Genomic DNA, 13,820 nt, shown 5'->3' with positions numbered 1-13,820 from the left:
AAGGTAGCCCCACACAGAGCACATTGCAATAGTCCAAGAGGGAGATGGCTAGAGCATGCACCACTCTGGCGAGACAGTCTGCGGGCAGGTAGGGTCTTAGCCTGCGTACCAGGTGGAGCTGGTAAACAGCTGCCCTGGACACAGATTTGACCTGCACCTTCATGGACAACTATGAGTCCAAAATGACTCCCAGGCTGTGCTCCTGGTTCTTCAGGGGCACAGTTCCCCCATTCAGGACCAAGGAGTCCTCCACACTAGCCCACCCCCCCAAGTACTTCTGTCTTGTCAGGATTCAGCCTCTATCTGTTAGCCGCCATTCATCCTCTAACTGTCACCACTTATGATTTTTCTTTCAGTGGATAGTACTTCAAATAATAAGAAGTGAAGCAATTGGCAGAACATTCCTTCATGCCTGGAGGTTCTCAGGATGTTAATGCTTCAATTTCCCTTTGATTTATCAGGGTCTTTTGAGCCACCCCTCTCCGCACAATATTTATTGTATTTTTCATTGTGCACCTCAGTGCTTATTATTTCCAGTTAAATTCAGTAAAATACCTTTATTATAGCCAATGAATTTTCACAGCACAGTATGTGAGCTTTTGAGTTCCCACAGACCTCTTTCTCTAGCCGGATGGTTTTCCTGCTGTGTCACACTGTTTTCCATTTTCACTTCTATAATGTGTGAAGAAAAGCTTCCAAGTGAAGTGAAATTCAAACCAGACTTCCTTTTTTTAAAAAGTCCCTATACATTTTCTTCCATGAAGTTGTAAGTATCCTCTTTGGAGAATTACAATCTGTCATGCAACCCAATGGGTCATGTCTACTCATAATTAAGATCCATTGAGTTCAATGGAATTTATTCCCATCTCAGGAAACATTGTATAGGCTTGTAACTGTAATCATAATTTAATTATTCTTTCACAGCTTCCTTTTTTATCAAAATGCATAGGGTGGCAGTTGGCCAAGTCACACTCAGACTGAACATAACTTAGTCCAGGGTAGGGAAATAATAAAAAGGATTATAAGAAAGAGGGAGAAGGGAGAGCAGGCTTATCTACACAGAATTTACTTCAGTTGAGAATCATGGATATTGATTGTGTGAATGTAGTCTGTAACATTGTGCCAACCCAGAGGTCAACACAATAATATGCTGTATTTACAAAAACAATGTATGCAAGTTAATACATTAGCAGGATTTAAAAAACAACAACAACTCTTGTAATGTTATATATAATGCGTAAACTTGGAGGTAATTAGAGATAAAGATTTTATTGACATGCATAAATGAAGATAATACAAAGGAACCAGGGGAGGGATGGGAGGGAAGTCACAGGATTAAAGTAATCTCAGAATGTGGATTTAAAATCGTTTATATAGTTGTTTTAAACGTTTTAGTTTATGGGTTTTTTTTAATGCAACGATTTTGTTTTTCTTTTTTGTGAAAATTAATACAAAGATTATATAATAATGCTAAATTCGCAGTTCTGGGAAACGACCTGTGAAAATCAGAATAAATCATTGGCCTTTGGTTCTGGGCTCATATTCCAGCTTACATTAACTAGCATAAGGAAAGCTATTAGTTTTCAGCCATAATTAAACACCAGCTTTTCTAGTTCTGATTTTCATGTTAAAACAGACAACTTTATGGGATAGGATTCCTGCCCTCACACCCACACAATTTGTAGTATTATCAACCTTTTTTAAAACATATTTTTGGTGTCGTTGTTTCCCTGGCTGCTACTTGTTCCTGAATCAGTCCAATTGTTGATATCCCCAAATCAAAGATTGTGGAATGAACAGAGCAATGTCTTAATACTACATTTGATGTGCTGATGCCACCAAGCATTTAAGGTGATGTGGAACAATCTAGCCAAACATATTTTGCCATATCAGAGATGAAGAACCTCCAACCTGGGGTTGGATCTGGTCCTCAGCAGATCCAGCAGAGAAGAGCAGCAACCTTGGTGTGTGTGTGTGTGTGTGTGTGTGTGTGTGTGTGTGAGAGAGAGAGAGAGAGAGAGAGAGAGAGCGCGGAGTGGTCCTGCCAACTTTTGACCTGGATCTGCCCACTACTGGGATGTCATTTCACTGAAGGAATGTAATCTTTGGCAAAGCCTTTCCTCCTCCCAGGAGGGGAGGGGTTGTGATCCGGAGATGATTCCCACGTCATGCAGGGGGCGCTCCACCCCCTTCTTCAACTCCAGGGCTGGCACCACGCCCCTCCCCAGTTGGGCACCCAATAGGGAAGCTCGACGGGGGTGTGGCTTGCTGCTCAAACGCAGCCGCGCCAGCGATCCCCACCATTGCACACACATTTTCTTTTCAGCACTGACCAACATTTCTATGAACAATGTGAGGAACTTTAACTCGGTTCTAAGAGCAATCTAGCTCACATAGTTATGAAGTTTTATGGATATTGTGGATAATATGAATAATCGATTTAAACAAGATGTTCTGTTTAGCTGCCAAGCCAGTTCAGGATGTTACTTGGAAAACGCAAATGTTTTGAAGCTGAAATGTAACTGAAAAGTTTCAAATTCTCGGGCTCAGTTCATAACTTAATTGAAAATGGACTAGCTGTAATGTCGAAACTATGTTGCCCGGACTCCCCTTATTTTCTACTTGTAAAGCCGTTTGATCAGGAGAAAAGTAAATGATGTGATTATGCTTTGATTTAAATTAAAATCATGCTAACAGCCATGGCCATGCCATTATTCCATCAACATTGCTAATTTCATCTCCATCCATTTATTTCATGGACAGTTAATATCTACTTTTGAAAGAAATGACATTGGGTCATTTCTTTAATGATACTAACTGTCTCAGTTATATCCCATCCTTAATAAACAGGCACTTGAGACAAGGGGAGTAATAATGTCCATTACATGGTATTTAAAATCTCACAGGGGGTCTTGTAGATTCCCTAGGACAATTCCGATTTGAGAGGTGATAATTTAGGCAGACTTCAGCACTGAGACTCACTGATCTTTACTAACATTTACTCTGATATTAAAAGGATGTGTGTGGGCATTTTCACATTGGAATAACAACAAATAGACCTGCCCACTCAAGAGGAAAGGAAGCTCAATTATGGATAATGGGGGAAAAATTTCCAGGGGGAGAGGAAGAGAACAGAAGTGAAGTATCTGCATCTAGCTCAGTGTGGGAAAACTTTATCAGCTCAATGGACATGTACCTTCCATGGCAACCTTTCAAGGGCCACATGGCACTGGTGTGTAGGGCCGAAACAAACGTGTGTAGACTTTCGCTTAGGAACAGTAAAAACCAGACTTCTACATGCACTTATGGTCCTATCCTTCATCCTGCCAGTTTGCATTTCTTAATGCAGAAAGTATTGATCTAATGTGTAGAGATCTTTCCTTTTCTGATGAATTCAAGAGGGTTCTGGAAGCTTCTCTGTATGGAAGAAACTTCATGACTGTTTGGGTTATACCTTTTGGAAGCTGAGTACAGCTGGTTTGAACTGGTTCTCTTATCTCTTCCCATATATATATATATATATATATATATATATATATATATATATATATTTGCTTTCGTAGATTTTCACGGGTACAGGAATGCAGGTTTTGGTGTCCTCGGGTGTCTTCCCGTGTAAAAGTTGGGGTGTCTAGGCGACGTTTCGACGAGGTCTCACTCGTCATCTTCAGGCTGGTGCTTTCGGCTTCTTGTTACTGGAACAGAGCAGGATCTCAGTGTTTGAGTTCCTATAAATACTGTTGAGGGGGTGTGGTGTATAGCCTCCAATGTTCTGGGCAGAGAGGAAGTTCCCAGGCTAGTGTGCCTTTTCTTCTTTTGTTCCTTAATTACTTGAGGGATATCTTGAGTGATTTCTTGAGTGATATCCTGAGTACCACTTAGGTGGGTCATTAGGTGTGGATTAGTTGCTAAAGTCTTTGTGTCTTGACCTCTTGAACTTTGTGAAGAGTTTTTCTGAGAAGATGGCTGTACTGCACTTAGTTGTGCTCTGGCTTGGCTTCGTGTATAGGGGCGAGCTGTGGTTTTGTGGCCTGTGTCAGCCAGATCTGTGTAGGGATTGCAGGGGGGTGCAGCATCCGGAGGTGCCACCATGGTTTGGCTACTGGATGGTGTCTGTAATTTATCTGTGGAGAGGGTCTGGGTTTGGGTCTGGTGTGGTTGATTGGTGATGGCGTTCTGTGTGCCTCTGGATCTGGTGTCAGTTTTTGTGGGGAGGGCTAATTTCCAGATGTCTGGCAAGCGGGATGTGTCGTCACGCTTGTTCATGTTGTGAGGGTGTTTCTCTATCTCGATGGCTTCCATGATTATTCTCTTGTGGTGATGTTCCATGTTAAAGAGCAATTTGGAATCTGCAAAATTAATTTCGTGTCCTGTTTCTTTCATGTGTTGGAAAAGAGAGGAAGTTTTTTCTTCTTTTTTGACGGCATTCTTGTGTTCTGCGATACGTGCATTTATTCGTCTGTTTGTTTGTCCAATGTACGTGGCTGGGCAGACTTTGCAGGGTATTTCATAGACCCCTTGGTTTTCCAACTGGAGCCTGGGATTTACTTTCTTTCTCTTTCTATCTCTCTTGCTTCTGGTGTGGTGTTCTGTACATAGTATGCTTAGTGTTAAGGTATAGTCTGGTTATAAGTTTATAAGTTTTTGTAGGGGCTGCAACTGTTTCTATGGACTGTGCCAAGCCTGAATGTACTGGATTTGTGACCATTGTGCTCATTTGCCTTCAGTAGCAAGTAAAGCTCTGCTGGATGAAATACAATTGACTTTGGTCTATTTTTGGGAACTCTGCTGTATCACGTTTAAGTTTTTTTCCTTCCTCCAGTGCTGGTGCAACATATCCAAGCCAGCAAGGGGTGAAGGGCAGACAGACACTCCCAGGTTCAATCCCTGCCATCTCCAGGTAAGACTGAGAAAGACTCCTTGCTTCAAGAACTTTATATTTCTTTCTTTTACTGTCCAGCCTCCTGTGGCGTTTGCCTCCTAGGTGGGTCATAAGGAAAGGGTTAAATGAGTGTGAAGTGATTGGCCAGTGGGAACCCAAGGAGAGGAGTTAGAGTTGCAGTTGTGTGGAAGTCAGTTGAGAGTTGGGAGTTGGAGAAGGAAGAGGGAGTATAAGTCTGTGGGTTGGTCGAGTTGTGTTGTGAGAGAGTGAGAGGAACTGTTAGGTGGAGTCAGATAGATAGTTGGGATAATCAGTTTGAAGTTGTTAGGAATGTATAGGTCAGCATAGAAACTAAGATTAAGGAACTGACAAGAAAAAATAACTGAAACCTTAAACTTGTTCATGCTTATAAAAATAAACTTGATTATTTGTTAATGTTAACAACTGGTGCCACAGAGTAGCAGAAATTTCTTCTACCCAGTTTTTAACAGACCTACTTGGGAGTGAGACCCATTATACACAGTGCCTAAGGCTGACTTTTCAGTATGCATAAATGATAATAATAATAATAAATTTATACCCCAGCCATTCTGGGTGGCTTACAGCACATAAAAAAAAAATGTAAAACATCAGGCATTAAAATTTTCCCTATATAGGGCTGCCTTTCAAGTGTGCTTAGCTACATTTTAAATAGGACGTAAAAGCTGATTTGTGGAAGGTTCAGTGACCAATATTTTACTTTTGTCTTCAGCAGAAAATTTGAACTCTTGAGATATTGTTCACATATCTACTTCTCAAAACAGTTTCGGACATTCAGCCTTCAAGAAGGGAGGAGAGTAGGATTCTACAGGGCTGCAAAGTATTTTTATATGCCACAGGAATAAAACACAACATTCTAACAACATTAATCAAAGATCTTTATCTTTCTAAAAGGCCTCTCTCATAATAAAAACTCAAGGAGAATAGACCTTGCCTCCAAAATGCATTTGGTCTTGATAGAATGATTTTCTTGCAATCCATAGGCTTCAAAACTATAAAAAGTAGTAAGAGATGAGAGATTGTGCAAAGGCTTGTGTTTACTTTACATTATAGGTTTCCCTTTCAGCCATGGGGCTGAAAACTGAAGCAGAAGTAGACAGATTCATGCATTGCCATGCCAGCTCTCTCTGCTAGATTTAGGCATATAATATATAACTATGATTACATACTACGGGGGTGGTCCACATCCTACCTCCCCCCCCCCCCCGAGGTCTTGGACTGCAGTTCCCACCAGTCCCATCCAACATTGCCAATTGTCAGGCATGATGGAAGTTTCAGTTCACAACATTTGGAAAGCAACATGTTGGCTACCCTGGAGCTACTGTATGATGCCAGAGACAAATCCAGCTCCCTGAGTAGTACCCCCCAGTTGCCAATCCAGGAGAAAAGAGAGCTTTTGAATGAATTGGATTGGGACTTAATCACAGCCCATTTTGGAAATCACTGCTGGCCCTCTGCATGTAATCCCCCCACCCCATTAAAGCAGGGCTGGTGGAAGCCAGTGTGGTGTAGTGGTTAAGAGTGGTAGTCTTGTAATCTGGGGAACCGGGTTCAGATCTCCGCTCCTCCACATGCAGCTGCTGGGTGACCTTGGGCCAGTCACACTTCTCTGAAGTCTCTCAGCCCCACTCACCTCACAGAGTGTTTGTTGTGGGAGAGGAAGGGAAAGGAGAATGTTAGCCGCTTTGAGACTCCTTAAAGGGAGTGAAAGGCGGGATATCAAATCCAAACTCTTCTTCTTCTTCAGACCTTCAACATTGTAATACAGTTGTACCTCAGGTTAAGAACTTCATTCATTCCGGAGGTCCATTCTTAACCTGAAACTGTTCTTAACCTGAAGCACCACTTTAGCTAATGTTGCCTCCTGCTGCTGCCGTGCCGCCGGAGCACGATTTCAGTTCTCATCCTGAAGCAAAGTTCTTAACCCGAAGTACTATTTCTGGGTTAGTAGAGTCTGTAACCTGAAGCATATGTAACCTGAAGCGTATATAACCTGAGGTACCACTGTAGTGTTAAAGTGAGCAAGTCTGATATGTTATGTCAGAGATCCCAAGGTCTTTCCCTCAGCAGTCATTTTTGGCCCTGCCAGCATAATCTCTGGATAAGCTGGGCTGAAGCACAACCCATTCTGACAACCTGGTCATTTTATCTGAGAAAGGACCAGGTGTGAGTTGTTCAGGGAAGTTTTGAATGTATGACATATTAGTGTATTTTTCGGCTTTGTGGAAGCCGCCCAGAGTGGCTGGGGAAACCCAGCCAGGTGGGCGGGGTACAAATATATTATTATTATTATTATTATTATTATTATTATTATTATTATTATTATTATTATTATTATTATTATTATTACCTTTTCGTAGCCAGTAACGGCTCACGGTGTGGTCTGAATAATGACACAAATTGGGGCAATTTAAGGGTCTCTACAAACCCTCCAAAGTTGAATGTCAGTAACTCTCTGAGTTGGACTGGGGCTCCCACAAACCCTTGTGTTATTCTGCTTCTGAACTTTTCTGTGCTTTATTACCTAGATAATCTGTATGTTTCTTTGGGTAAATGGGCTTTTCAAGAAGTGAGGGTGTTCAAAATGTTGCCTGAGGAGCTCTGAAGAGCTCTGGTTTGTTTGTTTTTAAAGCAAAGCAACAGAAAATTTTATTTTTAGTCCAAAATGTCATGTAAGGGGTTTTATTTGTAATAAAATAAAAAAACCAAACCTGTGTTGTTCTGCGTTAACAAAAACAAAACAACCCCCCAGTGCTCTTCAAAACTCTGCAGGCAGTGTTCTAGACAGCCTCATGTTGTATGGCCTCATGGACTCATAAAGGTATTTTGGAAGGCTTGTGAAGCCTATCAGAGGACTCACATAACCACCAGAAGGAAAGGCCACTGTGAAGCAGCAAAGTTTTTTAAAATAAAAAAGGCAGAATAAGAACCACCCAGCCATCTGTTAGTTATTTTAAGTGAGAAAGACACAAACCCCTGCTCTTCCACACTCACAAGGGATAAAAGAGAAATGTGAATCTTTTATTTCCACCACAAAAAGCTTCTAGAGACCTATTTGACTGCAATTTGGTAGACTTTAAACACTCTTTGAAGGGTTTATGTGCCTGTAAATTTCATCCACTTTGGCCAAAAGGGGAAAAGTTAAAGCAATTTTACATTCCATTATGGCAAGTGGTGAACATAGCGCTTCATTTTATAGTGTTACTCAGAACCTGAAACACAGATTAAAGTGGTGAGAGCACAGAGGAACTTGGAAAACGACTGGAATTTTAAACTAGGCAGAGAAATAGATACAAGGCAAATCTTGGGGCGCACACCCACTCCTACTGAATGCACCCCTCAGCAGTGTGACAGCAGGACAAGGAGGTGCTTGCTCCAGACTAAAGCTTGCTGTCACACATTCCTGTTATAGTAGCTTTGTATAAGTGCCAAGTTTGCGACTGAAGGAGATGAGGAGAAGCTTGTAAATAGGCCAGGATCACTTGTGCTCTGTCCCCTCTGCAACAAGGGATAGTTCTGTCTGTGGATGCCACCATTACTCAGAGATAGAGGAGATAGTTTGCACCATGTGATTCCCTACTCTTCCATCAGCATGAGGAACACAATGTGAAAAGTGTAGCTGCTAATGAGGGAACGGGGAACCCGTTGCTCTTTAGATTTTGTTAGACTAAAGCTTTCATTAGCCCCCTGTGGAAGAAAGGGGTTAAGCTCACCACATGTACTGTGTTAAAGGAAAATATAATGAAAATGATGTATAGATGGTATTTGACCCCTGTTAAATTAGCTAAGATTTATCATAACTGTGATAACTTATGTTGAAAATGTAAAGAAAAAGAAGGAACTTTTTATCACATGTGGTGGACCTGCCCCAAGGTGAAAGACTTCTGTTTATAATTTTGTGAAAATTAATTAAAAAATTGGGGGCGGGGAAAGCTTTCATTAGCCCCTGAAAATTGACCACGCTGACTAGGGCTGTTTTGAGTTGGAGGCAAAGAACATCCAAACCACCACAGGTTCCCCATTCCTGTACTACGGAAGGGGTCTTGAGTGCCATCCAAAGCCACTCCATATTCAGTGCAACAGAGGCAGTGCCATACAGAGAGCAAAGGGGAAAATGCCTTCCCCCCCCAGTTTTGATGGCAGCCAACTGACAACCCTGGTTGGGAGAGGAACAGCAGGCCTAGTGTCAGTGGTCAGCCAGGTTGGACACTGGCCAAAGATCCCAGGTGACCAGCAACCCAACCTGGCTTTGCCACAACTCCCTGCTCTCCCTGCTTGGCAACAGGAGCATTGGATTTGTGGGAAATTAAGATGGTGGGCGGTTCTGTGAATGGTGACCGAACATAGCTCCCATTCAAAAGTAGGACCACCACTCACCCACTGCTAACATGCTGTTCTGGGATTTCACTCGTGTGTGTGCACTGGGAAAGCTATCAGTGGTCCTATGCCATGAGCCTCCTGAAATCTGGTGCTGGCCCTGAAAGGGATCCTAATTCTGTGGCAGGGTGTCCATCATTGTCCGATGAATAGATGAGCAGAGAGGCTTATCTCTGTGAAACTTCTAAAGGTTCTTCATAATGTAACCTGAAGGATTAATTATTTAGTGTGGGAACTTCTCCATAAAGCTAGCAATTATGCCAAACCAGAAAGTCTCAAGAGAAACAAAATGTGGCAATAAATCTTTTCCATTTCTATAATTAAGTGTCACATTTCTTCTTGGAATCCATTTCTAGCAAATGGGTGCAGAATAAAAATGTAATGTGGATGTTGATCTCATCGGGGCAAATATGATTGAAATTCATGACCATTTTCTGGTTGGATGTGCAGAATGGAGAACAATTGCCTGTATTAAAAGGCGTTTTTAAAAGGTTCACTAAGGGACAGCACTTAAAATAATGAGCAAGTAAAGAAGCATGGGATTGATGCTACACCTCATGTCATAGCACAAAAGTGACCATGAGGAAGAACTATGGAAAGAAGGCCCAGTTCACCCAGTCTTTGTGTCTTGTCTCTCTTTAGTTCCATGCATGGTCACAAAACCATCTCTTAAGATTAAAACAGAAAATACTGACGTTTTAACAAAACATGTAGTGTTTTGAAGCCAACCAAATCCTCCCTAGAAATACTGTAGGAACTGGAACTTAAAAATAACCTCCCCCATCTATGGTTTCCATAACCCCCAGTTGGCAGCTGTAGCACTGAAGGAACTGAGATGACATTTGCTGCTCCTATCACATTTTGCAGCACCCCTTACCTGAAGGATGGATTTTGGCCTCTGCTCTAAATTGTTTAGAAATTATTGACTTAACATTCACCTTAAACCGCAGCTCATTTACACTGGAGTTAATAGTTGGCTCCTATGGTGTCAGTGCCTTTAAATCAAAAACCTGGGTTTGTGTGTGCTGTGAATTGGGCTGTAAATGATCTCAAATGAGATGAAGTCAAGACATAATAAAGTACATTGGCAAACCATTGAATGATCCACAGTCACAGACATTAATCAAAATGTGTGTAGACTGTTCAGTCTCCCTGAAGTCACTGTAAAATAGATAAAATCAGCACAATTCAGCTGGGGGCTAAACATTGGTGGGAGGAGTATTCTATGGATAGATCCCTATGTGTCAATGTGCATCACATGTGGTTCCCCAACTTGATCCAATGAGTAGGGCTGGATGTGCATTGCCCAGTAAAAGAAGCTGGAATCTCACCAATCAGCTGTTGGTGGGAGGAGCCTAGTGCCTTTCATATTTTTTTTTTGAATACAACATCCATCCTCCCAACACTGTTTAGTTTGGTGGGCATCCTGGAAACGCTGCCAAAATGGAAGCTGACATGAGATCTTTGTACTACCAAGCATTGCAATTTTAGTTGCACAATGCTGAAGAAAAATTAAAGACCCTATCATCAAATCAAATACCGTTATTGGCATCACTCAAAGGGATGGTTTGTTGGGAACCCTTTCGGGTAAAATTGTGGCCAAAAAGGAAGCTACTGGAGCAGTGGTATCTTTGTCCTGATCTGCCAGAAGGAATAAAGACCCTATCCTGGCTATCTCATGGGTTGGCATAGACACCTTCCCCTCAAAAGGTATTTGATAAATGTGTACTGCATCTATGAAACATGCCATAAACAGCACCCCAATTCACAAAGGGGTGAATAGCTCTGAACGCACAGTTTGAGCCTAGCACTAGTATAAACTTGTCACTCTTCAGACATCCAAACACAATATGCAAACTCTGAGGGTATGGCCAACTGGTGTGTGTGTGCGTTCTCACAAGTGGGGCTGGTGACTCTGCCTACTCTCTCTGGCAATCACAATTGCTTTCCATGCAATAAATAATGAGTGAAGAGAACTTGTTTCCACTCTCACTTGATATTACTTCAGAGCTTTTAAAGAGAAAGGCATGTGATCTCTCTGAGATGCTGGATTAAAATATCAACACATTGCCTTTCTAAAATGGCACACCTCTATGAAATTAACCCCACCCAAGGGATTAGAATGTGGTCTAAACCTCAATCCATCTCAGCTAAAAGAAAAGTTTCACCCTGAAACTCACTTACAGATGGTACCGAACACCATGGAAACTAGCACTGATACACCCAAGTGCCTCACCAAAATGCTGAAGAGGATGCACCTCCACAGGCACATACCTCCACATGTGGTGGGAATGCCCCAAAATCCAACTCTTCTGGACGTCAGTCATACAAGAAATAAGCAAAATAACTAAACAAATATTGGAAGTAACCCAAGAACTGCCTCTACCGAACATCTTCCCATATATTAATGCCCACTCACATTATAAAGAGTTCATAACCCACCTACTCTCAGAAGCCAGAATCATCATAGCCAGACACTGGAGAGACTTGTCAGGAATAAACATACATCAATGGTATCAAATAGTATGGGACACAGCCTTATTAGAAAAACTAATCAATAAACTAAAACTGACACAGGGACAAATAGAAGAAGACACCTTCACCTCTGTATGGTTTCCCTTTATCACATACACAGCCCAACAAGATAACAACAAGAATCCGCTGAGAGCATACAAATCAATATGGCTAACCGTACCCCAAAACCCACCCTCTCACACACTCACACATAAACAAATCTCATTACAGCCAACCAAAGTCAACCAACCACACTCTAGCCCACCCCAACCTCTTTCACCACCAAGGAAATATAGCAAGTGAATAGAAAGAGAACCCACACAAGTGACACTGACACAAAACCTCACACATACACTAAGTAGAAAAATAGAAGCATTGTCAACCGAACACACTCACCATTCCCCCTCCCTCTCTTCCCCCTTCTCCCCCCCAGCCTAATACTGCATGCAACACTAATGTCTCACAAAAATGAAACTGATCTGTAGAAGACACAACTTGAAAAAAGAGACAATGTACATCAACTAAGAAATCTTTAATAAAAATGATTAAAATAAAAATAAAATAAAATGGCACACATGATTTTTACAATGAAGTTTCTCAGTTTTATATAATGGTTTCCAGTCTCTTGGATACTTTCTTATCTTCATCAAAGTAGAGGAAGGCACTTTGATTCCTTTCGAAACTAGGAAACTCCCAATACGAACAGAAAGTTGGAAATCTTAGACATGTGTTGTTGGGGTTTTTTAAAAAAGTCTCTGAAACTTTTGGTCCCATTACTGTGTTTCCCAGGAGACTGAGAGTTTGGATAATCATCAGATAAATGCATTACACTTGGATGCTTTTCTAATTGGATGTTTAATCTTTTGAAGACTCAGCTGTCACCTGCAAATTTGTTCTTTGTGACATGCACACTGGCGTCACGTCCCCCTCCCTACTTGGCATCATCTGTGGAATTATACATTGCAGTGGAAGCTACCCAGAATGGAAAGGGCTATTTGCATAATTACATACCTGAGACAATTCAAAGCACAGCCCATGTGCTTATGCGGAACACCACAAATGCTTTCCCCGATAAAGAGACGGGGACATTTGTTTGCTTGTGGGTACTACAACAGCCCTGATCCAGCTTCATGCCAGAGTCGCCACACATTGTATGCAGGCCAGGTAATATGAGAGGCAGTGCTACAAATCAATTCCCAAAGGGCAGGAGGGATCATGGAAGACTCGCTGTAACATTACTGCAAAGCATAGCCTGGGAACTATGCGCACATGTCCTATTCAGGTATTAATATGCCAGCGGTCATCAACTGGGGATGGGAAAGCAAACTAGGGCTGTGAAGCAGATACAGGAGGTGTCTAAACATAATTGAGCCAATTTGGAGGGGTTCCAGGTTTTGATCAGGTTGGTTGAGATGACAAGAGGTTGTAGCCTTCGCCTGCCACACCGCAGTACAGCGGACCCTCCGGATACGAATTAAATTCGTTCCGGGGGTCCGTCCGCAACTTGAAAAGTCCGTAGGCAGAGGCAGCATGATTGAGAGCTTCTGCACACGTGCGTGACACACAGAGTGCTTCTGCGCATGCGCGCACAGTGAAACCCAGAAGTATACACTTCTGAGTTTGCTGCTTTTGTAACCCGAAAGTTACATATCAAGAATGGTACGTAACTAGAAGGTCCACTGTAAGGGTATCCTGTTAAAGAGATCCAGGGGTGTGGATTCTGTCTGATGCACGGATGTGGGCTAGGGCCATATCACAACCCAAATGGGAACCCCTTGGGTGGGGGAGTTACTTGATGTAAGTCATAGGGCTACTCCTATTGGTGGTTTACCCTTAGATGGACTCCCTGCAGATGGGCAGGAGTCAAGAAAAAGTCTTGATTCACCCAATGCCTAAGCCAAACCACTCACATCTGTAACCAATAAAGTTGCAGCCTATTTGAACCCATAAACCAAAATAATCATGTCTGTGTAATTATTGTCCTTGGGGGAACTGTGGGACACGGGAC

The sequence above is a fragment of the Podarcis melisellensis genome (assembly GCF_964234715.1).
Source record: "Podarcis melisellensis genome assembly, chromosome: 7".
NCBI lineage: Eukaryota > Metazoa > Chordata > Lepidosauria > Squamata > Lacertidae > Podarcis > Podarcis melisellensis.
The sequence above is the reverse complement of the archived record's forward strand: the minus strand, read 5'-3'. Positions refer to the sequence as shown.